This window comes from Henckelia pumila, chromosome 1, assembly GCF_033568475.1.
Source record: "Henckelia pumila isolate YLH828 chromosome 1, ASM3356847v2, whole genome shotgun sequence".
NCBI classification, from domain to species: domain Eukaryota; kingdom Viridiplantae; phylum Streptophyta; class Magnoliopsida; order Lamiales; family Gesneriaceae; genus Henckelia; species Henckelia pumila.
Window position 1 is genome coordinate 9,905,296 of NC_133120.1, and position 26,452 is coordinate 9,931,747.

Sequence of the window (26,452 nt, forward strand, 5' to 3'; positions counted from 1 at the left end):
AGTCATGTGCATGCTCATATTTGTATTTATATCATTGCTTCCTGATTGAGCGTAGTCGCTCACGCCCTTTATGTTTCGTGTTTTGGGACACCTTGTGGCGGGTCAAGTCTGAGGCTGGATGGTCCCGGTGGTTCCCAGCAGGGTTGAGGTTGCTACCGTGCAGAGGTAGTTTGTTAGGGACTCTGGTACCCTAATTTCGATTTGGTTGTATAAAGAATTATACATTGTTTTTATAGTCGGTTGTATTCTGCCGATTGGATTTGTTGTACTTTGGAATTATCCGCTATTTAACGCTTTAATTATTGTTGCTTGCGCTAATCACTCTGATTAGGTAGTGGATCCGGGTAGGGTCGCTACATAGCTTATTCAAACCAATTGGAATGCATTGGATTACCAACTTAATATTCTTAAACTACATTTACAAGCTTATTACAACATATATTGGCATTTGCAATGATCTATACATTGTAAAAGAGTGATGAAGACACCATATTGTCTTAATCTAATCAATTAGAGTCCATTGGAGTCCCTACTTGATAATATTACATTAAAACACTTTGCTGTGCATAATTCTTTCAAAAACTTTGCGTATCGAGGTACCTGCTTAATAGCATCTAACAACGGAATATTCACCTTACATATACAAAAAGTCTCATAAAGATCCTTTATCCCTTCATCTTTTCTAGATTCCTTAAGTGCTAAGGGAAAAGGGTCAACAGGCTTATACACAGAAAGTGGAGGAAACATACCTCTTGGCGCTTCTTCCTTGGATGCTTCTCCATCGGTCAATTTCGTCTCTTCTTGCAGCTCCTCTTTGGCTGAAGTATCCACTTCTTTCTCCTTGATCTTCAACTCCTTCCCATTCCTTAGAGTGATTTCACTTGTGTTTTCGCTTGGGTTCGGAATTGTTTGAGATGGTAAAGCATTGGAATGCTATGCTTCCAACTTATTGATGGCGGTGGCGAGCTGCCCCATCTGCGTATTCAAGTTTTGGATACTTGCTCTTGTTTTCTATTGGAAAGTTACAGTATTAGTATCAAGATCCTTAACAATATTTTCAAGAAACTCACCCGGATTGGGAATATGAGGACGCTGCTGTTGTAGAGGATACGGTGGCTTATAAGCTTTATTGTGCGGTGGTGCTTGAGGTCCAGATTGGTTCGCCTGAGGGTTCCCATATCTCAGATTTGGATGATCCTTCCAACCTGGATTGTATGTGTTGGAATAGAGATCATATTTCCGCTGTGGTGGTTCAGGAAATCCTCCAAAAGCATTGACATGTTCAACCGATTATTCTTGAAATGTGGGACACATATCAGTAGTATGTCCCACTGCAGCACAAATCCCACACGCCTTTGTAGTCTGCCCATTCCCTGCAGCCATCTGACACACAAGAGACCTCAATTCAATTAATTGTTGCTCAAGGGAAGAGACATTTACCTCGTTGTTCTTCTTCAGTACATGCTCATTCCTGATGGTGCCAAATTGTAGAGAATTGGCAGCCATATTCTCAATTAAATTCCTCGTTTGTACCGGCGTTTTATCCATAAAAACGCCTCCACTTGCTGCATCTAGCATACTCCTGTCATGGGGCAACAAACCTTCATAACATAATTGAATTAATTAATTTTCACTTATCTGGTGTTGTGGACAGCTAGCGCAAAGCTTCTTGAATCGCTCCCAGTATTCGTGTAGTGATTCCCCTAAGTATTGCTTGATTCCATAGATTTCCTTCCGGATGTTCGCAGCTCTAGAGGCTGGGAAATATTTTTCTAGAAAGATTCTTTTCATCTCCATCCAAGTTGTGATGATACCAGAGGGCAAGTAATATAGTCAATCCTTATCAGCACTCTTCAAAGAGAAAGGAAAAGCACTCAGCTGAATCTGCTCCTCTGTCACTCCATGGTGTTTCATACTCGTGCAAACCACGTGGAATTCCATCAAGTGTTTATTCGGGTCCTCACCTCCAATACCATGAAAAGAAGGTAATAAGTGAATCAATCCAGATTTAAGCTCAAAAGTAGCATTATTTTCTAATGTAGGAAAAGTAATGCATAAAGGTTGTTGATTGGGATTAAGAGTGCCCAATTATCTAAGACTCAGATTCTCATTAGTAGCCATTTCTTCTTCTGGGAATGCAGCTCGAGAAATTTCCTTTTGTTGTTGCCTACGATGTTCTCTCCTTCGCCTGTGTAAAGTCCTTTTGATCTCCGGGTCGTAGAAAAAGTCTTCTTCAGCAAAATCACCTGAAAGCATGAATGAGAGAGAACTAGAAACAAAGAAAAGTGAGGAGAGTGAGATTAAACAAAACAAAAAGAAAAAAAAAGAACACAAAAAATTAAACATCGTTCCCCGGCAACGGCGCCAAAATTTGGCAGCGCTAAGTCGCGTCACGCCCATATTACCCAACTCAATCAGATAACCACGAAAATGTTGTAGTGTGAGTAGGGATCGTTCCCACGAGGAAAGGTAAATTTAATGTGTTCTAAATAAACTAAAGGGGGTTTTTGAGTTTTGGAACTTAACTACCGAAATTTCAAACGAATAAAATTAAATATTATCACTATCATGCAAGATTGAAAATTAAACTGGAGAAATCAATAAAAGAAAAGCCTTGGTATCGGTCGAATACAACCTTGATATTCATTCATTCAATCATCGATTCCCTAAAAATAATTAATCCTATCGAATATTCATCATTGAAAATCAAATTCCTGTTTCACCTTAAGCTTAGTTAATTAGACACCAGCGTTCTAAATTAACCCTTACCAATAAATTAACCCGAATTCCAGCGATCTAGATTTAAATTTAATGTAGCATTCAAATGAGTAAAACTGACGAATCTAGACAACACAAACACCAGCGGTTGTATTTAGCCTAGTCAATAGTTGTTCCTACGAATTAATAAATTCAACAGCAGAAAATATCACACGTAGTTGCTTCGCAAATTAGTTGATTCAAAAAATTAGGGATTTGAATTCTAATTTAGCTATAGTTTGCATAGCAAAATCCTAAGATGACCAATCCTAAAATCTCGCATACAAACATAAAATAAAATAGATCAACTATCGATACTCAACAAGAATTAAACACTGAAAATCGAATCTCATGAATAAATTATATCAAGGTTTCGTCTCCCTCAACCAAGTATAAAAAGTTTAGCTGCAACGATTCATCAAAACTCAAGAAAAATTCAAAAGAAAAGAAGAAAACTTGAGAGGGAGTTGTAAGAACAAAACCTAGCCGCCTTAGAGATTGTAAAAGTCTGATAATAATCTCCAAAAAACGGAATAAAAGCCTAATAAAAACTAGAGTCCAAAATAAAAGAGTTTCCAAAATTAAAAAAAATTTCCCGAACAGACTAGCGCACTCGATCCTATGAGTTGGCCGGATCAAGCGCATGAAAAATTGAGACCTACTGTTTTGAATTTCCTCGGCCGCGCTCAATCGCAAGAGTTCCTTGGATCGAGCGCGTGAAAAATGTGATGCCTACTGCCTTGAATCTTCAGAGTTCGCGCTCGATCCTATGAGTACGCAGGATCGAGCGCATGAAACTTTGCCAACATTCCGCTTTACTTCTTATTGTACATCGCTTGATCCTCTAAGTACGTCCGATCGAGCGCATGCAAACATCCGATTTCTTCTTAAAACTTGATACTTCCTACACATTAAACCCGGGAGTACGTTATGTAGCTAAATGCATGCATAAAACAAAACTAAGATAAAACATGAACAAAGACAAATAAATGAATGCAAACTACTAACAAAATAACATTAAAATATGCAAACAAAACACGACTATCAGTAAGAAAAAAAGAAATTATTGAAAAATAGGTGCAACACGAGAACTTCCCAGGGGGTCAACCATCCTAGTACTGCTCTCGCCCAAGAACGTTTAACTTCGGAGTTCTGATGGAATCCGGTGCATCAGTGCTGGTATGATCTCACACAACAGTGAATGAATTCTTTATTGTTTTTTATCTCAAATTGCGGATCGGAGAAACAGGCGCTGCACTATCAAACGGACATAACTTTCGGCCGGCTGAGAGTTACGGGAGTTTCAGACTGGTCACGCGAAGCTCGTCTCGATACCTACAGCGCGCTTCTCGGTCTAAGAGACGGAGATGCCCAAATTCCTACCCGGAGATGGACTTTCGGGGCGTTTTTCCCATAGGACACGTTGGGATCCACAGAAGCGGCCCGCGTCATCCAAATCGCACATTCACATCGTGTGATTCAGTCTATTGAATCTTTTCTATCTGCAGATTGGACTGAAAGAGTCGGGAATAGGACAACGAGGAATCCTAAAAACAAGAAGTACGAGTAAGAAAAAAGAAATTAATGAAAAAGTGGTGCAACACGAGGACTTCCAAGGGGGTCTCCCATCCTAGTACTGCTCTCTCCCAAGCACGCTTAATTTCGGAGTTCTGATGGGATCCGGTGCATTAGTGCTGGTATGATCGCACCCAACAGTGAATAAATTCTTTATTATTTTGTCTCTCGAATTGCGGATCGGAGGAACAGGCGCTGCACTTTCAAACGGACATAACTTTCGGCCGACTGAGTGTTACAGGAGCTTCAGTCTGCTCACGCGAAGCTCGTCTCGATACCTACAGCGCGCATCTCGATTGAAGAGATGGAGACTCTTAAATTCCAACTCGGAGATGGACTTTTGAGCAATTTTTCCTGTAGAGCACGTTAGGACCACCGAAGCGGCCCGCGTCACCCAGATCGCACGTTCACGTCGTTTGATTTAGTCTATTGAATCTTTTCTATCCGCGGATTGGACTGAAAGAGTTGGGAACAAGGCAACGAGGAATCAAATGGACAAGAAGTACGAGTAAGAGAAAACATAAATTAATGAAAAAGGGGTGCAACACGAGGACTTCCCAAGGGGTCGCCCATCCTAGTACTACTCTCGCCCAAGCACACTTAACTTTGGAGTTCTGATGGGATCCAGTGAATTAGTGCTGGTATGATCGCACCCAACATTGAATGAATTCTTTATTATTTTGTCTCTCGAATTGCGGATAAGAAGAACAGGCGCTGCAATTTCAAACGGACACAACATTAGGCCAGCTGAGAGTTACAGGAGCTTCAGCCTGCTCACGCGAAGCTCGTCTCAATACCTAGAGCGCGCATCTCGGTCTAAGAGAAGGAGACTCTTAAATACCAACCCGGAGATGGACTATTGGGGCGTTTTTCCCGTAGGGCACATTAGGACCTACTGAAGCGGTCCGCGTCATCCAGATCGCACGTTCACGTCATGTGATTCAGTCTATTACATTTTTCTATCCGTGGATTGGACTGAAAGAGTCGGGAATAGGACTTCGAGAAATCGAAAGAACAATAAGTATGAGTAAGAAAAAAAAAGAAATTAATGAAAATGGGGTGCAACACGAGGAATTCCCAGGGGTTCACCCATCCTAGTACTACTCTCGCCTAATCACGCTAAACTTCGGAGTTCTGATGGGATCTTGTGCATTAGTACTAGTATGATCGCACCCAATAGTGAATGAATTCTTTATTATTTTGTGTCTCGAATTGCGGATTGGATGAACAGGCGGTGCACTTTCAACGGACATCACTTTTGTCCGGCTGAGAGTTACGGGAGCTTCAGCCTGCTCACGCAAAGCTCATCTCGATACCTACAGTGCGCATCTTGGTCAAAGAGACGATGACGCTCAAATTCCAACGCGAAGATGGACTTTTGGGGCATTTTTCCCGTAGGGCACGTTGGGACCCACCGAAGCGGCCCCCGTCACCCAGATCGAACGTACACGTCGTGTGATTCAGTCTATTGAATTTTTTCTATCCGCGGATTGAACTGAAAAATTCGGGAATAGGACAGCAAGGAATCGGAATAACAAGAAGTACGAGTAATAAAAAAAGAAATTAATGAAAAATTGGTGCAACACGAGGACTTCCCAAGGGGTCACTTATCCTATTACTGCTCTCGTCCAAGCACGCATAACTTCGGAGTTCTGATGGGATCCGATGCATTAGTTCTGGCATGATCACACCCAACAGTGAATGAATTCATTATTGTTTTGTCTCTCGAATTGCGAATCGGAGGAACAGGCGATGCACTTTCAAACGGACATAACTTTTGTCCGGCTGGGAGTTACGGGAGCTTCAGCCTGCTCACGCGAATCTCGTCTCGATACCTACTGCACGCATCACGGTCTAAGAGATGGAGACTCTCAAATTCCAACCCGGAGATGGACTTTTGGGGAGTGTTTCCCGTATGGCACGTTGGGACCCACCGAAGCGGCCCATGTCACCCAGAATGCATGTTCACATTGTGTCATTCAGTCTATTGCATCTTTTCTATCCGCGGATTGGACTGAAAGAGTCGGGAATAGGACAGCTAGGAATCAAAAGAACAAGAAGTACGAGTAAGAAAAAAATAAATTAATGAAAAAGGGGTGAAACACGAGGATTTCCCACGGGTCACCCATCCTAGTACTGCTCTTGCCCAAGCACGCTTAATTTCTGAGTTCTGATGGGATCCGGTGCATTAGTGTTGGTATGATCGCACCCAACAGTAAATGAATTCTTTATTTTTTTGTCTCTTGAATTGCGGATCGGAGGAACAGGCGCTGCACTTTCAAACGAACATAACTTTCGGCCGACTGACAGTTACGGGAGCTTCAGCCTGTTCACGCGAAGCTCGTCTCGATACCTACAGCGCGCATCTAGGTCAAAGATACAGAGACTCTTAAATTCCAACCCGGAGTTGGACATTTGGGACGTTTTTCCCGTAAGGCACGTTGAGACCCACCGAAGCGGCTCGCGTCACCCAGATCGCACGTTCACGTCGTATTATTCAGTCAATTGCATTTTTTCTATCCGCGGATTGGACTGAAAGTATCGGGAATAGGACATCGAGGAATCAAAAGAACAAGAAGTACGAGTAAGAAAAAAAAATAAAGAAAAAGGGGTGCAACACGAGGACTTCCCAGGGGGTCACCCATCCTAGTACTGCTCTCGCATAAGCACGCTTAATTTCGGAGTTTTGATGGGATCCGGTGCATTAGTATAAAACCCGAAATTATTTAATTTTAATCCGAGAATATTTAATTTGAGAATATTTAGAGTTTAGAATTAAATTATATTATTCTTAAATGAATAAGGATTGAAATTGAATTAAATCGCTTTTCCGGGGACTGAATTGCAAATAACCAAAAGTTTAGGGACTACACTGCAATTTGGCTAATATATATCTATAATTACACATTTTTCAACCATTATTAACGTGAAGCATCAGAAGAAAATGAAGGAAAGGGCAGAACATGGCTGACACCCTTTTGGAAGCCATTTTCATCCGTAAAAGTTCCGATAACTCGTGATCCGGTCGTCAAAAATTTGAGATAAATATATATCTACGATCACCGCTTCGAGACCTTCATTTTGGTACAAGTTTCATTCATTTTTCTCAGATTTTATTTTTATGTTGAAGATGGAAATTTATGATTTTAAGATATATGCATATATGAGCTGTATTGATTTTGTATTCGCAGACGATTCGAGAAAAGACTGTTATTCAGATTTTATATGATTTTAGAAAGTGAAAGTTGAACCCTATCATTTCTGATTATGCTGATTTTCGCGTTATGTGTGATGATATGTTGAGAATTATGTTGAGAAGTTCTTGATATATTGATTGTGATATTGATTCGGTTGCCGGTTTACGCCGTCGGTTTCAAAATTACTACACTTTTGAGTCTATTGAATTAGTGAAGCTTAGATTGAATGTATAGCTGAGTTTTTGGCTCATTCATATTCCATTTTCATCTTGGTATCAAAGTGTATTGAAGCCGAGACAATAGTCTTCGAACCGAGAAATATTGAAGAAGGTTTGAAGTAGTTTGATTGATTGACATGCAACGAATTCGAGCAGATTTTGATATATATTTGTCATGTTATGTTTTTAGATTTGAAGTATTTCAGACGCGACATTGAAAGGTATAAATGACAGCTAATCCAGATGGGATAGAACACTCGAAATAGCTATTATTTTTTAGTATCCCTTGTTAATCACATACTTGTTTGATTTTGTATTTTATGTGATTTAGATGACTTTGATACTTTGTGTGCTTATGTGCTTATATGTTCAAGATAGTTTATAGTCTTTAATGCATACAGATTATGTTGCATTCATCTTGAACTCCAGCATGATAGGCACAGAGGGTTGAAAAGCCTAGAGTGCATATGACGTTTGGAGGGCTGTAGTTGTGTGGCACGGAATGTAGACTTACTTCCAGAGCCAGAAGACTCACTATAGTTGCACCAAAGTCAGAGAAAATAAAGTATTTGACTTCACCTCGATTGGGTGAGTTGGTGTACGTTGAAGATTTTATTTCCTCGGGATCCCAAGAACCAATATTTTATTAATATCAGATTGATAGCCTCTTTTGACATATTCATTGCATTCACGTTTATTATCTCGCGCTTTATGTTTTTTATACTGGGATTTTATTCTCACCGGAGGTATCCGGCTATTGATTTGTTTTGTATGTGTGCATGGCAATAGGTTGGGCAGGAGCTGGTCAGAAGCGACAGGGATAGCTCGAGAGAGAGAGTCTTAGCATGTGAGGAATCGGGTTTTAGCAGAACAAGTTCTACTTTGAGTTTGTTAAATATGTTAGAAATGATACAAGAACTTTGTATGTTGTTGTCAAGTACTTGTTAGCTTTCATATTATGTTTGTGAGATAGCATGTCTATTATTTTGTAGCTTGACAAAGATTATATATACATGTTGGGTTTGTGTTTTTGATGTTCTCATCTTCTCTTGTACATATATGGTTTTGTTGGAAGAAGTTATGCATCAAAAACTTTCATTTGACAGCAAAAGGTCAGATTTTAGCAGCCGGGCAGAACTCAGCTCGCTCGAGCGCAGCCTGGGCTTGCTCGAGCGAGCCAAGGGTGTTTGAACCCGAGAGGTGCTCGCTCGAGCGAGCCACCTAGGTAAAAAAAAAATTGTTGTTTCTTTTTGCGACGAGATTTTGCGTCGCCAAATGTCCGGTATTGCAGATTAAGTATTTTTTTTAGTTATTAATCGCCCTATAAGATTTGATTAGCACCCGAGGTCCTTACAACAGGTGGTATCAGAGCATATGTTTCTGGATTCAGATAGAAGTTGATGAGCGGGCTAGATTGAGTCTGTCTGACTGCTTGATATTGCATGAGATTACATGTATCTGATTATGTGCACTATATGCTAACATGCTTTATATTGCAATAATTATGTGATTGCATGATTATGTGCTTTCATTGCTACTGCATGCTATATATGCAATTGTATTCTAGATTATCCTCAGTCAGAACCTGAATTCTTATGAGAACGCATGAGAATGCTTATCAGAGAAGGATGGAATAAATTGCTGAATATGATATTGTTTATGCACTAATTTGTTTGACAATCAGATATGCCTTCCCGTAAAGCACCGGCCACTAGACATCCATTAGTGGTTCCCCATGCCGAACCAGCATTAGTACCACCGCCAGTTACTAAACCTCAGAATGCACGGGGTAGTACATCTACTGATTCTATGGATGCTACTGCTACTCCAATGGAGACACTGTTGAAACGATTTCAATCGTTCAAACCGCAAAAACTGAAAGGAACGGAAAATTCAGTTGATTGTGAAAATTGGTTAGAAGACATTGAACATTTGTTTGAGTCACTTGATTAATCAGATGACCATCGTATCAGATTATTTATACATCAACTTCATGAAGTTGCCAAAATTTGGTGGATTACTACAAAGAAAGCGTTAGAACGTCGAGGTACGACTATCACCTGGACTGTCTTTAAAACTGAATTCTATCAACGTTTCTTTCCAGTCTCCTACAGGAAGGATAAGGGTACTGAATTTGCTAATCTGAGGCAAGGCAACTTGAATATCGAAGAATATGTGGCCAAATTTTCAAGTCTTTTGAAGTTTGCTCCACATATAGCAGCGACAGATGAAGCCATGGCAGACCAGTTTATCAATGGCCTCAATCCAGATGTTTTTACTCTGGTGAACAGTGGACGACCCAATACCTTTGCTGATGCCTTGAATAAACCTAAGGGAGCAGAAGCAGGTTTATTGCAACAAAGAGGAGCACCATTTCTTCCACAGCCATCTCCACAGCCTGTATCAGCATCAGTGCCACAGAATCCGCCACAGTTTCAGCAACCATCTCCCAGATTTGAGGGAGGAAGCAGTGGTAGAAAGGATTCTAGATTCAGGCCTAAAGGTAAACAGTTTAAGAAGTCTGAAAGTAGTTCTTCCAGTTCTAGTGGACAGAGGCAGTTTTGTACAGGACAGAGAACTAGTGAGTCAGGAGTATTTTGTGGTAAGTGTGGTGGACGACATGCTATTGATCAGTGTAGAGGTGTGTCAAGGAATTGTAATATTTGTCGTCAACCAGTTCACTATGCCAAGGTGTGTCCTCAACGAGCTATTGGTGAAAGTTCTTCTCGACCAGCACCTCAGGGAGAAAGACAATCAGTGCATTCATTTCAGCCTCAGCAACAAACTAGAGCAGGAGGAAGCCAGACTGTGACTCAACCTCCTAGACAATAGACACGAGTGTTTGCACTGACGGAGGAGCAGGCTCAGGCAGCACCTGATGATGTTATAGCAGGTAACTGCTTTATCTTTGGTTATCCTGCCTATGTTTTGATAGATACAGGTGCATCACATACATTCATATCTGAAAAATTTGTTATGATGCATTCTTTATCGTCTGAGCCATTGCCTACTGTTATTTCTATTTCTTCACCTTTGGGTGAAGGTATTATATCTGTTCGAATGATTCACAATTGTGCTTTGCAATATGACGAGAATGTGATTGATATAGATTGTATAGTACTTGGATTATCAGATTTCGATTGTATTATCGGTATAGACATGTTAACCAAGTACAGGGCGACTGTAGACTGTTTTCAGAAAGTGGTCAGATTTAGACCAAAAATGGCAGCTGAATGGAAATTCTACGGTAAGGGTTCCAGAGCCAAGATCCCTTTGATATCTGTGTTATTTATGACCCGTTTATTGCAGAGAGGTGCAGAAGGATTTCTAATTTATGCAGTTGATGTATTGAAATCCAGTCCAGCAGTAACAGATATTCCAGTTGTGCATGAATTTGCTGATGTATTTTCTGATGAAATTCCTGGGTTACCTCCAGTTCGAGAAATAGATTTCAGTATTGAGTTAATTCCAGGTACGCAACGAATATCCAAAGCTCCTTACAGAATGGCACCTATTGAATTGAAGGAGTTGAAGGATCAATTGGAAGATTTGTTGGCCAAAGGGTAAATTAGGCCGAGCGTTTCACCTTGGGGCGCTCCGGTACTATATGTACAAAAGAAAGATGGCTCAATGCGGTTGTGTATAGATTATCGTCAATTGAACAAGGTAACCATAAAGAATAAATATCCACTGCCTAGAATAGATGATTTGTTTGTTCAGCTACAGGGTTCCGCTATCTATTTTAAGATTGATTTGCGATCCGGATATCATCAACTGAGGGTACGAGATGAAGATATCCCTAAAACTGCTTTCAGAACAAGGTATGGACATTATGAATTTATTTTCATGCCTTTTGTTTTAACTAATTCTCCTGCAGTATTTATGGGATTGATGAATCGGGTATTTCAGAAATACTTGGATGACTTTGTCATTATTTTTATTGATGATATCTTGATATATTCCAAGAATGTACATGATCATGCTAAACATCTCAGAATCATCTTACAGACTTTGAGAACTGAGAAATTGTATGCCAAGTTATCGAAATGTGAGTTTTGGTTGCAGAAAGTTGTGTTTCTTGGGCATATTATTTCTGGTGATGGGATTTCAGTGGATCCAAGAAAGGTAGAGGCTGTACTAAATTGGCCGAGACCTACATCAGTGCCAGAAATACGGAGTTTTATGGGCTTAGCAGGCTACTATCGCAGATTTATCAGAGATTTTTCCAGCATTGCCAAGCCTATTACGCAATTGACTCAGAAAAATAAGCCGTATGTCTGAACTGAATCTTGTGAAACAAGTTTCTTGGAGTTAAAGAAGAGGATTACCAGTGCACCTGTCTTGACAATTCCATCAGGTACGGGTGATTTTGTGGAATATTTTGATGCTTCTCACAAGGGTCTGGGTTGTGTGCTTATGCAGCGAGGTCATGTTATCGCTTACGCTTCGAGACAGTTAAAGTCACACGAGACTCGATATCCTATCCATGATTTGGAGCTTGCTGCTATTGTCTTTGAATTGAAAATATGGCGACATTATCTTTATGGTGAAAAGTTTGAAATTTTTTCTGATCATAAAAGTTTGAAATATCTGTTTTCGCAATCAGAATTGAATATGATACAGCGTAGATGGCTAGATTTACTGAAAGATTTCGATTGCGAGATCAAATATTATCCAGGAAAATCCAATGCAGCTACAGATGCCTTGAGTAGGAAGGTATGTTCATTATCCTTATCTACGATAGGTGTATCACAAATGGTAGAAGATTGTTGTATTTCTGGATTAGTATTTGACACAGATATACAGCCTATCCGAGTTTGTGCTATGAAAGCTGAGCCAGAATTGTTGATACGAATCAAAGAATCACATAAAGTGGATCAGAATATTCAGAAATCGATTGATATGGTCAGATCTGGACATCAATCTGAATATCAGGTCAGTGCTGATAATGTGTTATATGTAAATAACAGATTGGTTGTTCCCGATATATCAGATTTGAAACAGCAGATATTGAAAGAGGCTCACAGCAGTCGATTCAGTATTCATCCTGGTGGCAGAAAAATTTATAATGATTTGAAAATGCAGTATTGGTGGAAACAGATGCTGTGAGCCTCTTTCAATATCTGCTGGCAGAAAAATGTATAATGATTTGAAAATGCAGTATTGGTGGAAACAGATGAAGTCAGATGTGGCTGAATTTGTATCCAGATGTTTGAATTGCCAACAGGTGAAAGCTGAACGAAAGAAGCCAGGTGGTCTATTACAGAATTTATCAGTTCCAGAATGGAAATGGGATCACATTTCCATGGATTTTGTTACACAGCTACCACGTTCATCCAGAGGGTGCGATGCCATTTGGGTGATTATTGATCGTTTGACGAAATCAGCATGTTTCATTCCGTACAAAATGATGTACAGACATGATCAGATGGCAGAAATCTACGTCAGAGAAGTGGTAAGATTACATGGTGTGCCTAAATCTATTTTTTCCGATCGAGACCCTAGATTTACATCACACTTTTGGCATAGTTTGCAACAAGATTTATCATCCTCAAACAGATGGACAGTCAGAGCGGACTATCCAGACACTTGAGGATATGTTGAGAGCTGTAGTACTAGACTTTGGTACTAGTTGGCAAGATTCATTACCACTTGCAGAATTTTCTTATAATAACAGCTATCAGACTAGCATTAAGATGGCTCCTTTTGAAGCACTGTACGGAAAGAAATGCAGATCACCGTTGTACTGGGATGATATCTCAGAAGTACCGGACGTTGGGCCTGATATGATCCAAGAAATGACTGAAAAGGTGAAGCTTATATAGAAAAGAATGAAAACAGCTCAGGAAAGGCAAGCAAAGTATTCAAATATTAGACGTCGACCTCTATCTTTTAATCAGGGAGACAGCGTTTTCTTAAAGATTTCTCCATTTAGAGGTACAGTCAGATTTGGCAAGAGAGGAAAGTTATCTCCGCGTTTTATTGGTCCATATGAGATTATCGAGAAGATAGGTGATCTTTCTTATCGCCTCGCTCTTCCTCCATCTTTGTCTGGTATTCATGATGTATTTCACGTCTCTATGCTGCGGAAGTATCAGCCTGATCCTTCCCATATTCTTCAGTCTGATGAAGCTGAACTTGACGAGACTCTCAGTTATTTTGAGCAGCCTATTCAGATTCTTGATCGCAAAGATAAACAGCTCAGAAACAAGACAATTCAGCTAGTCAAAGTTCAGTGGAGTCGACATGGCACAGAAAAAGCAACTTGGGAGACTGAGTCAGATATGAGACAGAGATTTCCAGAGTTGTTTCATTGATGTGAGTTCTTATTCTGCTTTCTGTTATTTCATTCTCTTATGTGTATACAGATTGCTTATACAACTTGCTTATGATTTCGAGGACGAACTCATGCCTTAGTGGGGGAGAAATGTAAGGCCCGAAATTATTTAATTTTAATCCGAGAATATTTAATTTGAGAATATTTAGAGTTTAGAATTAAATTCTAATATTCTTAAATGAATAAGGATTGAAATTGAATTAAATCTCTTTTTTGGGGACTGAATTGCAAATAACCAAAAGTTCAGGGACTAAATTGCAATTTGGATAATATATATCTATACTTACATATTTTTCAACCATTATTAACGTGAAGCATCAGAAGAAAAGGAAGGAAAGGGCAGAACACGGCTGACACCCTTTTGGAAGCCATTTTCATCCGTAAAAGCTCCGATAACTCGTGATCCGATCGTCAGAAATTTGAGATAAATATATATCTGCGATCACCGCTTCGAGACCTTCGTTTTGGTACAAGTTTCATTCATTTTTCTTAGATTTTATTTTTATGTTGAATATGGAAATTTATGATTTTAAGATATATGCATATATGAGCTGTATCGATTGTGTATTCGTAGACGGTTCGAGAAAAGACTGTTATTCAGATTTTATATGATTTTAGAAAGTGAAATTCGAACCCTATCATTTCTGATTATGCTGATTTTCGAGTTATGTGTGATGATACGTTGAGAATTATGTTGAGAAGTGCTTGATATATTGATTGTGATATTGATTCGGTTGCCGGTTTTTTAGCCGTTACGTCGTCGATTTCAGAATTACTACACTTTTGAGTCTATTGAATTAGTGAAGCTTAGATTGAATGTATAGCTGAGTTTTTGGCTCATTCATATTCCATTTTCAGCTTGGTATCAAAGTGTATTGAAGCCGAGACAATAGTCTTCGAACCGAGAAAGATTGAAGAAGGTTTGAAGTAGTTTGATTGATTGACTTGCAACGAATTCGAGCAGATTTTGATATATATTCGTCATGTTATGTTTTCAGATTTGAAGTACTTTCAGACGCAACATTGAAAGGTATAAATGAAAGCTAATCCAGATGGGATAGAAAAATCGAAATAGCTATTATTTTCGAGTATCCCTTGTTAATCACATAATTGTTTGATTTTGTATTTTATGTGATTTAGATGACTTTGATGCTTTGTGTGCTTATGTGCTTATATGTTCAAGATAGTTTATAGTCTTTAATGCATACAGATTATGTTGCATTCATCTTGAACTCCAGCCTGATAAGCACAGAGGGTTGAAAAGCCTAGAGTGCATATGACGTTTGGAGGGCTGTAGTTGAGTGGCACGGAATGTAGACTTACTTCCAGAGCCAGAAGACTCAATATAGTTGCACCAAAGTTAGACGAAATAAAGTATTTGACTTCACCTCGATTGGGTGAGTTGGTGTTCGTTGAAGATTTTATTTCCTCGGGATCCCAAGAACCAATATCCTATTGATATCAGATTGATAGCCTGTTTTGACATATGCATTGCATTCACATTTATTATCTCGCACTTTATGTTGTTTATACTGGGATTTTATTCTCACCGGAGGTATCCGGCTATTGCTTTGTTTTGTATGTGGGCATGGCAATAGGTGGGGCAGGAGCTGGTCAGAAGCGACAAGGATAGCTCGAGAGAGAGAGTCTTAGCATGTGAGGACTCGGGTTTTAGCAGAACGAATTGTACTTTGAGTGGGTTAAATATGTTAGAAATGATACAAGAACTTTGTATGTTGTTGTCAAGTACTTTTTAGCTTTCTATTATGTTTGTGAGATAGCATTTCTATTATTTTGTACATTGACAAAGATTATATATACATGTTGGGTTTGTGTTTTTGATGTTCTCATCTTATCTTGTACATATATGGTTTTGTTGGAAGAAGTTATGCATCAAAAACTTTCATTTGACAGCAAAAGGTCAGATTTTAGCAGCCGAGCAGAACTCAGCTCGCTCGAGCGCAGCCTAGGCTCACTCGAGCGAGCCAATGGTGTTTGAACCCGAGAGGTGCTTGCTCGAGCGCAAGTGAGGCTCGCTCGAGAGAGCCACCTAGGTAAAAAAAAATAAAATTGTTGTTTCTTTTGCGACGAGGTTTTGCGTCGCCAAATGTCCGGTATTGCAGATTAACTATTTTTTTTAGTTATTAATCTCCCTATAAGATTTGATTAGCACCCGAGGTTCTCACAATTAGTGTTGGTATGATCGCACCCAACAGTGAATGAATGCTTTATTGTTTTGTCTCTCGAATTGCGGATCGGAGAAACAGGCGCTGCACTTTCAAACGGTCATAACTTTTGGCTGGCTGAGAGTTACGGGAGCTTCAGCCTAATCACGCGAAGCTCGTCTCGATACCTATAGCACGCATCTCGGTCTAAGAGACGGAGACTCTCAAATTCCAACCAGGAGATGGACTTTCGGGGCGTTTTGCCTGTAGGGAACGTTGGGACCCATCAAAGCGGCCCGCGTCACCCAGATCGCACGTTCACGTCGTATGATTCAGTCAATTGCATATTTTCTATCCGTGGATTGGACTGATAGAGTGGGGAATAGGACAGCGAGGAATCGAAAGAACAAGAAGTACGAGTAAGAAAAAAAATTAATGAAAAAGGGGTGCAACACGAGGACTTCCCAGGGGGTCACCTATCCCGGTACTGCTCTCGCCTAAGCATGCTTAACTTCGGAGTTCTGATGGGATTCGGTGCATTAGTGTTGGTATGATCACACCCAACAGTGAATGAATTCTTTATTTTTTTGTCTCTCGAAATGCGGATCGGAGGAACAGGCCCTGCACTTTCAAACGGACATAACTTTTGGCCGGCTTAGAGTTACGGGAGCTTCAGCCTGCTCACGCGATGTAGTAACCCGTATCTAGAATTACTGAGTAATGAATAATTAATCATGTAATCATGTTTAGATTAAGTAAAACATGATTAAAGAAATTTCAAATGGTTTAACGGAGTCCAAAAATAGATCCAGGACACTCAAAAAAGGCCGGGAAGTTTCGAGGGTTCGAAGGATTCGGAGGATCCGAACCAGGTTAGGAGGCTCCGAACGAGTTCGGAGGATCCGCACTCGGATCGGAGGCTCCAAAGATAATGTATCATTGGTGACGTCATATATGGGACTTTGGGGGATCCAAAGTCAGGATCGAAGGCTCCGAACAGGATCGGAGGCTTCGAAGTCAGGAACGGGAGATCCGAACCAGTTCGGGGGATCCAAAGTCGAGTTCTGAAGCTCTGAACTTCGCCTATAAATAGGGGTCCAAAATTTCATTTTCAACTCGCATCTTTCCTTATTCTCTCTCAATTCCTTAGCCTTCTAACTCATATCTAGGGAGATCTAGGCGTCCTATGGAGAATCCGGAATTGGCATAGCGATCTAAGCGTCGTAGCGGAGCTGTGTCCTAGTTTTAAGGTCAGCGACAGCAAAGGGCTGACGACGGATGCAGGTATAGCTATGATCTCCTTAAATTATTTAGGAGTATACAATAGCTTAGTTAAGACTTTTAGAGCTTATTAAATGATGCATGAGTATTTGCATTGTAGAGTTGATGATAGGCTTGGAACCTAGAGTGGTACTGCTAGGACTGCCTATAGTAAGGTACGTAAGTACTGACTGAGATATCCAGCGGGTTTTGCATGCTTATATGTTGCATTTATGTGTCATATTATTATGCAGCATGTGCATATCATATTGTGTCTGTCCATCTTTTGAGATGAGCCACGTAGGGCCGCTCAGCCCTGTTCGGACGGTAGATGTCGAGCGCCCCGCGACCGACGGGTTAGCCGGCACTGGCATCTGGAAGACACGGTCAACGTCCATTAGGAATGATCAGTGTACGCAGGGTTTGCTCCCCAGGTTGTACCACTCATGTCCTAGGCGCCATTACTAAGCAGTTGTATACAGTTATCCCAGATATGGATACCCTGTCATGTGCATGCATCATATTTGTATGTTTTACCCGTGCATTCGTATTGAGCTTAGAGCTCACGTCCAGTATTTTCTGTGTATCTGGACACCCCATTCTACGGGGCAGGTGTAGGTGCAGGATTGAGCACCAGGATCTTGGAGTCGCCAGTGACCAGTGAAGACAGCAGGATTGGCTGTAGGTTTTTACCTTTTAGGCTTATTATTCGATTGGGTTGTATAATCGAATTTATTTAACCGGTTGTATTCTACCGGTCTATTTTATTAAAGTCTTCCGCAGCGATTTATTTAATGCATGCTTAATTATGCTCTTAACTCTGATTAGGTAGTGTATCTGGGTTGGGTCGCTACATTTATTTGGTATCAGAGCATGCATGCAAGAGACTTGGGAGATAGTAATGAGAATTTTTGGGTTATCCTTGTAGGATTGATGAGACCTTGGAAGAAGCGATGATGAGGCAATTAGGTTGCCCGAAGACTATCATCATCGGCAGGAATTTTAAAGATTCGTCTTATGGTATTCCAGCAAGTGCGGACAGGAGCAATGGATCGTGTCCGAGTTTTCAAGACTTCTACTCATGTGGATCCTAGCTTTGGATCGAGTACCGGATGCTAGAGGCAGTGGCAGAGGATTGGTGGGGACTTACTTGATGTTTGCATCTGTACAGTCCGTACCATGATGACACTACTCTGAAGATTCTCCAGTCGTAGTTGGAGAGATTTTCAGATAGACCTTTATCAAGGAATGCCTCGAGTGCCTAAGGCATGACAGGATTCGAGCGTAAGGCCATTAAATTCATGCAAAACATGGTTTTGCCGGTATGCTTGTATCGATGCATTTGGTAGGCAAACGGGAAACTTCATGTTCAAACGCATGATATGAATACAAGAAGAAAGCTGACGGTAGATCATGAGCAGAAGAGGTCGACTGACAGGAACTGATGCAGAGCATAGCTGGTTAGCGAGCTCGAGTTAATTTCTCCAGAAGTCTTGGCAGGACGAGATACCAAGAGAGTCGAGCAGGAGTATGCTTGCATTGATGCGTGTGTTGATTACAAGCTTCATGATCAATAAACGAATACTAGTACGATGATTTTAAATACTGTATTGTTGTAGTTGTAAATAGTATTTCAGTTGTAATGAATCATCATACTTTTGTTGTATCATTTCAAGTTCGTTTGTACATTTCATTGTATTTCAAATACTGTATGTATTACATGGGATTGTAATAAAAATAATTGTACATAACTTGAAATAAATGATACATGTACTATTTATCCAGCAATTCGTGAATGATTGCATGATTGTGCAGAAGGTTGACTTGGTTTTAGTTGATTAGTGTTCAACTATTGTAGCTCATGGGGTTTGAGTGGGCCGATTGTAACTGTTTTATTTTTGGTTAGTCCAGGCGTTTTCCTAGGGTTGACCTAATGAGTCAGTGGACTAAGTTAGTGCCAGTGATGAGGTGGTTCATTTGGAGGCATGGGAATATTGCTCGGTTTAGAACATTGGGCTTTGTTCTAGGTTGTTTCCTTAGAACAGTAGGTTGTCTGACCTTCGTTAGGTTGAGACTTATGATGATGGGTTTTCATCAGGATGCCAGGTCCAGTATATGCCGAGAGTTGTGGACTATGACCATGATTTTACGTGAGGAGGAGCGACCCTATGTCGATGTACCAGGGAGCCTTTGTGCTTTAGGGGATGACGGTGGGCAATCTACTTAGTCTAGGTGGATTATATTAGATGTTAAGGATTGTACAAGATTATTTGAGATGTGAGGGAAGCGTGGCCTATAGCCGTGAAGCCTTGGTGGTTGTCCAGGTGGGTTATTGTGGTAAGCTACCTTAGTCTTGAATTGTTGCACAATCTTAGCGAGGGATATAATCAGGAGTGTGTCCGGAGATTGTGAGAATCTTGGAGATTTTTTAGTTATGATTTCTGAACTTGACGAATCGTGATGTTCATCCTGAATGAACGAGGCAAGGATAGTGAGTCCAGTGTTTGCTCTAAGTACTATCTGATATTTTCAGAGGTTGAGCGTAGGATTTTCCATGGGATGGAAATGGTCTAGGTTGATAGATCGCGAGGAAATCTTGGGCTTAGTTCGTCTTGATGTTCGCCTTGGGTGAACAAGACAACGATTGGTAGTGCTAAAGTGGCACGGGATCTGTACTAATGACTACTAGTGGCTATTAGATAACTCTGTCAGAGTTAGGTTGATTAAGTTCAGTGTACAAGGCAGCTGTCAGTACTAAGGCACAAGATTGTGTCGATAGGCTACTAATAGCTATTGTCTGGTTATCAATTATGGGTGTGTTGAAACCAGAGCGATTTGAGTATTCCAGTGTTGGGAATAGTTCGTTATGGCAACGGAATCAAGTTTGATCTAGCCACGTAGGATGGATGATCAGTGGTGGTCTTATCTGATGTGTGAGAGCCTAAATACATCGACAGTTTGATTGGTTGAGCCAATCAGCTATGATCGAAGTGTAACAATTAAGAAATACTTGAGTTAGTATTTTTATATTAGTGCTTAGGAGATGAGTACTTGGTACAGTCTCAGAGCATTCGGCAATTTGGACGTTTTAGAGTCTCTAGGATTACCGAAGATGAATAATTTGGGATTGTTGTAATCGGGAACGATTGTAATTGGACTTGTATGATCAAGTTAGGCGATGACTTGACATGGGAGACAAGCAAGGGAGTTGGTGGTTTCCTAGGATTATGCATTCTTGTTAAGAAGGAAACTAATATTGATTCCAAAAATTGCTTAGTGATAGCAATTGCGTACTCGGGTTGAGTAACAAATGGGAACAGGACTTCTGCTTCATGTGAGAGTTGTCCACTGACAAGATATTAAGGATTTCAACAGAACATTTCGACGAAGTGTTCTTATGTTGAACCGTAGTGTTGAATCCGACGAGTGTTGAAAAATCTAATGGACATTAGCAAGGGGACATCAGTTGTCTGATCGTGAGATATGAAATTAGCTAGGATCTAGTTTATGAGGTCTAGCAGGTTGTGTTACTAATCTTTTAGCGAGTGATGTGCGATATCTCTGAGGTGACTGAGATAGTCAAGGATTGACTTTGTAGCCAACGAGGTTTGCCTTTGGGATCGAAGATTTCGCAAGATCGGGATGAATCAAATTCGTTCTTTCCAGTCAGTGAGTCACATCCGTGCAGACTGTTTGTCAAGGATATTGCGTTTTAGCAATGGAAAATGGTCGGGTGCGTGATAAGCAACTAGTGATGATGGTGTCATTAGAGACTCCCAGGTGAGTTATACCAGATGCAGTGACTGTCGAGTTTTGAGACAGAATAGGAAGTGTTTCCATATGTCTGTGCACTGTGGAATGTCCCAGTCGAGCATATTGGTGGGAGCTTGCATTAGTCTTGATGAGCGTACAGTGATTGCGCGTATGTATAACTATCAGGAGGATGTCCATCGATTTAATTCATGGGTGAATAACCTATGGTCGAGATGATGTAGATCATCAAAGGAGTGATGATTTCAATTGGAGTACGCGTGGCTTCGTAGGCCAATGGCTAGGAGATGACTTAGCGTCATTATTGGTGAGCGATGATAGTTTTCATTAGGGCATAGTGATGTGTTATACTAAGAAACATGAACTGTTATTGGTACTAGACTGGATGGTCTGAGTTCCCAGTAATTGCTTGGGAAACTCGTTCGCTTCGATGGAGCATGGGGAGGATGACCAGTCTGGAATCATGTTAAGCAGTTACGTTGGAGTATAGCTTTGTGTCAATTAGATTCTCTTGAGGAGAAATTCGGAATTTAATGTGTCAGCACAGTGTGGGGAATGGTGTTTTCTCACTAGAAGTGTTAGATATCGAGAGCTTTTTGAAACCATTAGATGGTTAGATTCGATTAGCAATTTGATGAATGTTGTAAGCCAGTCAGGTTATGACTTTGTCTTCGTCAGTCTAAGACTTTTCTTTGAGACGATAATCTCGATCGAGCGGGTGTTTGCGTCCTTCATGATCAAAGATATTGTGATCAGGATAGAAGAGGTATCATTGTTATGATACATTAGAGCCAAAGGAGTTCGACTATCGACCAGTAGCGCAGTAATCTTTAGCTGGGAGAATGTTAATGTGGTTCAGCATTAATGGAGCTTACAGGGAATTCGACAAGAATCTGAGTGTGTCGGAAGATATTTCGACTAGATACTCGATCAAGGGTCTTTAGTATGTTCTCGAGGTTCTACCCTAGATTTTGAGGACGAAATCTTTTAAAGGGGGGGGGGGGGAGAATGTATTAACCCGTATCCAGAATTACTGATGAATGAGTAATTAATTGTGTAATCATGTTTAGATTAAGTAAAAGATTATTAAGGAAATTTCAAATGGGTTAACGGAGTCCAGAAATGGATCCAGGACACTCAAAAAAGGCCGGGTAGGTTCCGAGGGTTCGGAGGGTTTGGAGGATCTGAACTAGGTTAGGAGGCTCCGAACGGGTTCGAAGGATCCGAACTCGGATCGGAGGCTCTGAAGATAATGCGTCATTGGTGATGTCATTGATGGGACTTTGGGGGATCCGAAGACAGGATCGGAGGCTCCGAATTCAGGAACGGGGGATCCGAACCAGTTCGGGGGATCCGAAGTCGAGTTCGGAGGCTCCGAACTTCTCCTATAAATAGGGGTCCAAAATTTCATTTTCAACTCGCACCTTTCCTTTGTCTCTCTCAATTCCTTAGCCTTCTACCTCAGATCTAGGGAGATCTAGGCGTCCTATGGAGAATCTGGAAATGGCATAGCGATCCAGGCATCGTAGCGGAGCTATGGCCTAGTTTTGAGGCCAGGGACAGCAAAGGGCTGACGACGGACTCAGGTATAGCTATGATCTCCTTAAATTATTTAGGAGTATACAATAGCTTATTTAAGGCTTTTAGAGCTTATTAAATGATGCATGAGTATTTGCATTGTAGAGTTGATGTTAGGCTTGGAACCTAGAGTGGGACTGCTAGGACTGCCTATAGTAAGGTACGTAAGTACTGACTGAGATAGCCAGTGGGTTTTGCATGCTTATATGTTGCATTTGTGTGTCATATTATTATGCAGCATGTGCATATCATATTGTGCATGTCCATCTTTTGATATGAGCCACGTAGGGCCACTCAGCCCAGTTCGGACGGTAGATATCGATAGCCCCACAACCGACGGGTTAGCCGGCACTGGCATCTGGAAGACACGGCCTACGTCCGTTAGGAAAAAGTAGTGTACGCAGGTTTTGCTTCCCGGGTTGTACCACTCATGTCCTAGGCGTCATTACTGAGCACTTGTATATAGTTATCCCAGATATGGATACCCTGTCATGTGCATGCATCATATTTGTATGTTTTACCCGTGCTTTCGTATTGAGATAAGAGCTCACGTCCAGTCTTTTCTGTGTATCTGGACACCCCATTCTACGGGGTAGGTGTAAGTGCAGTATTAAGCTCCAGGAGCTTGGAGTCGCCAGTGACCAGTGAAGACAACAAGATTAGCTATAGGTTTTTACTTTTAGGCTTATTATTCGATTGGGTAGTATAATTGAATTTGTTTAAACGGTTGTATTCTGCCATTCTATTTTTATTTAAGTCTTTCGCAGCGATTTATTTAATGCATGCTTAATTATGCTCTTAACTCTGATTAGGTAGTGGATCCGGGTTAGGTCGCTACACGCGAAGCTCGTCTCGATACCTACAGCGCGTATCTTGGTCTAAGAGACGGAGACTCTCAAATTCCAACCAGGAGATGTAATTTCTGGGCATTTTTCTCGTAGGGCACGTTGGGACCCACCAAAGCGGCCCGCGTCACACAGATCGCACGTTCACGTCATTTCATTCAGTCTATTGCATCTTTTCTATCCGTGGATTGGACTAAAAGAGTCAGGAATAGGACAGCGAGGAATCGAAAGAACAATAAGTATGAGTAAGAAAACAAAATAAATTAATGAAAAAGGGGTGCAACACGAGGACTTCCTAGGGGGTCACCCATCCTAGTACTGCTCTCGCCCAAGCACGCTTAACTTCGGAGTTTTGATGGGATCCGGTGCATTAGTGCTTGTATGATCGCAGCCAACAGTGAACAAATTCTTTATTTTTTTGTCTCTCGAATTGCGGATCAGAGGAACTGGCGCTGCACTTTCAAACATACATAACTTTCGGTCGGCTGAGAGTTATGGGAGCTTCAGCCTGGTCTTGCAAAGCTCGTCTCGATACCTATAGCGTGCATCGTGGTCTAAAAGACGGAGACGCTCAAATTCCAACCCGAAGATGGACTTTTGGGGTGTTTTTCCCGTAGGACACGTTCGGACCCACAGAAGCGGCCCGCGTCACCCAAATCGCACATTCACGTCGTGTGATTTAGTCTATTGCATCTTTTCTATCTGTGTATTGGACTGAAAGATTCAGAAATAGGACAAAGAGGAATCGGAATAACAAGAAGTACGAGTAAGAAAAAAAAGAAATTAATGAAAATGAGGTGCAACACGAGGACTTCCCAGGGGGTCACCCATCCTAGTACTGCTCTCTCCCAAGCACTCTTAACTTCAGAGTTCTGATGGGATCCGGTGCATTAGTGCTGGTATGATCGCACCCAACAGTGAATGAATTCTTTATTGTTTTGTCTCTCAAATTGCGGATCGGAGGAACAGGCGCTGCACTTTCAAACAGACAAAACTTTCGGCCGGCTGAGAATTACGGGAGCTTCAGCCTGCTCACGCGAAGCTCGTCTCGATACCTATAGCGCGCATCTCGGTTTAAGAGACGGAGATGCTCAAATTCCAACCCGAAGATGGACTTTTGGGGCGTTTTTCCTGTAGGGCACGTTAGGACCCACCGAAGCGGCCCGCTTCACCCAGATCACACGTTCACATCGTGTGATTCAGTCTATTGAATCTTTTCTATCCGCAGATTGGACTGAATCACACGATGTAAACGTGAGATCTGGGTGATGCGGGCCGCTTCGGTGGCTCCCAACGTGCCCTACAAGAAAATTGCCCCGAAAGTCCATCTTCGGGTTGGAATTTGAGCATCTCCAACTTTTTCGATCGAGATGCGCATTGTAGATATCGAGAAGAGCTTCGTGTTCGCAGGCTGAAGCTTCCATAACTCTCAGCCGGTCGAAAGTTATGTTCGTTTGAAAGTGCAGCGCCTGTTCATCCGATCCGCAATTCGAGAGACAAAACAATAAAGAATTAATTCACTGTTGGGTGCGATCATACCAGCACTAATGCAACGGATCCCATCAGAACTCCGAAGTTAAGCATGATTGGGCGAGAGCAGTACTAGGATGGGTGACCCCTTGGTATGTCCTCGTATTGCACCCCTTTTTCATTAATTTCTTTTTTTTTCTTACTCGTACTTCTTGTTTTTTAGATTCCTCGCTATCCTATTCCCGAATCTTTCAGTCAAATTCGCGGATAGAAAAGATGCAATAGACTGAATCACACAACGTGAACGTGCGATCTGTGTGACGCGGGCCTCTTTGGTGGTTCCCAATGTGCCCTATGGGAAAAACGCTCCAAAAATCCATCTACGGGTTGGAATTTTAGCGTCTCCGTCTCTTAGACCGAGATGCGCGCTGTAAGTATCGAGACGAGCTTCGCGTGAGCAGGCTGAAGCTCCCGTAAATCACAGCCGGCCGAAAGTTATGTTCGTTTGAAAGTGCAGCGCCTGTTCCTCCGATCCGCAATTTGAGAGACAAAACAATAAAAAATTCATTCACTATTGGGTGCGATCATACCAGCACTAATGCAACGGATCCCATCAGAACTTCGAAGTCAAGCGTGCTTGGGCGAAAACAGTATTAGGATGGGTGACCCATGGGATGTCCTCGTGTTGCACCCCTTTTTTATTAAATTTTTTTTTCTTACTCGTACTTCTTGTTCTTTCGATTCCTCGCTGTCCTATTCCCGACTCTTTCAGTCCAATCCGCGGATAGAAAAGATGCAGTAGACTGAATCACAAAACGTGAATGTGCGATCTGGGTGATGGGGGTCGCTTTGGTGGGTCCCAACGTGACCTACAAGTAAAACGCCCCGAAAGTCCATCTTTAGGTAGGAATTTGAGCGTCTACGTCTTTTACGACCGAGATGCGCACTGTAGGTATCGATACGAGCTTCACGTTTGCAGGCTGAAGCTCCCGTTACTCTCAGGCAGCCAAAAGTTATGTTCGTTTGAAAGTGCAGCGCTAGTTCATACGATCCGCAATTCGAGAGACAAAACAATAAAGAATTAATTCACAATTGGGTGCGATCATAACAGCACTAATGCACCGGATCCCATCTGAACACCGAAGTTAAGCGTGCTTGGGCGAGAGCAGTACTAGGATGGGTGACTACCTGGGAAGTCCTCGTGTTGCACCCTTTTTTCATTAATTTCTTTTTTTTTTCTTACTCGTACTTCTTGTTCTTTCGATTCCTCGTTGTCCTA

The 26,452-nt window shown here is 41.4% G+C and overlaps 9 non-coding genes and 4 pseudogenes across 9 annotated transcripts; 3 read left to right on the forward strand and 10 right to left on the reverse strand.

The window, feature by feature from the left end:
- Positions 1-3,831: 3,831 nt before the first annotated feature.
- On the reverse strand, positions 3,832-3,950 carry LOC140876579 (5S ribosomal RNA). The gene has a single exon (XR_012148883.1). It is a non-coding gene; the product is annotated as a 5S ribosomal RNA (ribosomal RNA).
- Positions 3,951-4,349: 399 nt separating this feature from the next.
- LOC140876796 (5S ribosomal RNA) lies at positions 4,350-4,468 on the reverse strand. The gene has a single exon (XR_012149028.1). It is a non-coding gene; the product is annotated as a 5S ribosomal RNA (ribosomal RNA).
- A 400-nt stretch (positions 4,469-4,868) lies between these two features.
- On the reverse strand, positions 4,869-4,987 carry LOC140876518 (5S ribosomal RNA). The gene has a single exon (XR_012148825.1). It is a non-coding gene; the product is annotated as a 5S ribosomal RNA (ribosomal RNA).
- A 401-nt stretch (positions 4,988-5,388) lies between these two features.
- LOC140876614 (5S ribosomal RNA) lies at positions 5,389-5,507 on the reverse strand. The gene has a single exon (XR_012148917.1). It is a non-coding gene; the product is annotated as a 5S ribosomal RNA (ribosomal RNA).
- Positions 5,508-5,906: 399 nt separating this feature from the next.
- LOC140876676 (5S ribosomal RNA) lies at positions 5,907-6,025 on the reverse strand (annotated as a pseudogene).
- A 400-nt stretch (positions 6,026-6,425) lies between these two features.
- On the reverse strand, positions 6,426-6,543 carry LOC140876640 (5S ribosomal RNA; annotated as a pseudogene).
- Positions 6,544-6,940: 397 nt separating this feature from the next.
- Positions 6,941-7,050, reverse strand: LOC140876696 (5S ribosomal RNA; annotated as a pseudogene).
- A 9,642-nt stretch (positions 7,051-16,692) lies between these two features.
- On the reverse strand, positions 16,693-16,811 carry LOC140876604 (5S ribosomal RNA). The gene has a single exon (XR_012148907.1). It is a non-coding gene; the product is annotated as a 5S ribosomal RNA (ribosomal RNA).
- A 7,166-nt stretch (positions 16,812-23,977) lies between these two features.
- On the reverse strand, positions 23,978-24,096 carry LOC140876724 (5S ribosomal RNA). The gene has a single exon (XR_012148961.1). It is a non-coding gene; the product is annotated as a 5S ribosomal RNA (ribosomal RNA).
- Positions 24,097-24,497: 401 nt separating this feature from the next.
- Positions 24,498-24,616, reverse strand: LOC140876941 (5S ribosomal RNA). The gene has a single exon (XR_012149167.1). It is a non-coding gene; the product is annotated as a 5S ribosomal RNA (ribosomal RNA).
- Positions 24,617-25,228: 612 nt separating this feature from the next.
- Positions 25,229-25,347, forward strand: LOC140876608 (5S ribosomal RNA). Its single transcript, XR_012148910.1, has one exon. It is a non-coding gene; the product is annotated as a 5S ribosomal RNA (ribosomal RNA).
- Positions 25,348-25,749: 402 nt separating this feature from the next.
- LOC140876634 (5S ribosomal RNA) lies at positions 25,750-25,867 on the forward strand (annotated as a pseudogene).
- Positions 25,868-26,267: 400 nt separating this feature from the next.
- Positions 26,268-26,386, forward strand: LOC140876667 (5S ribosomal RNA). Its single transcript, XR_012148931.1, has one exon. It is a non-coding gene; the product is annotated as a 5S ribosomal RNA (ribosomal RNA).
- Positions 26,387-26,452: the final 66 nt, after the last annotated feature.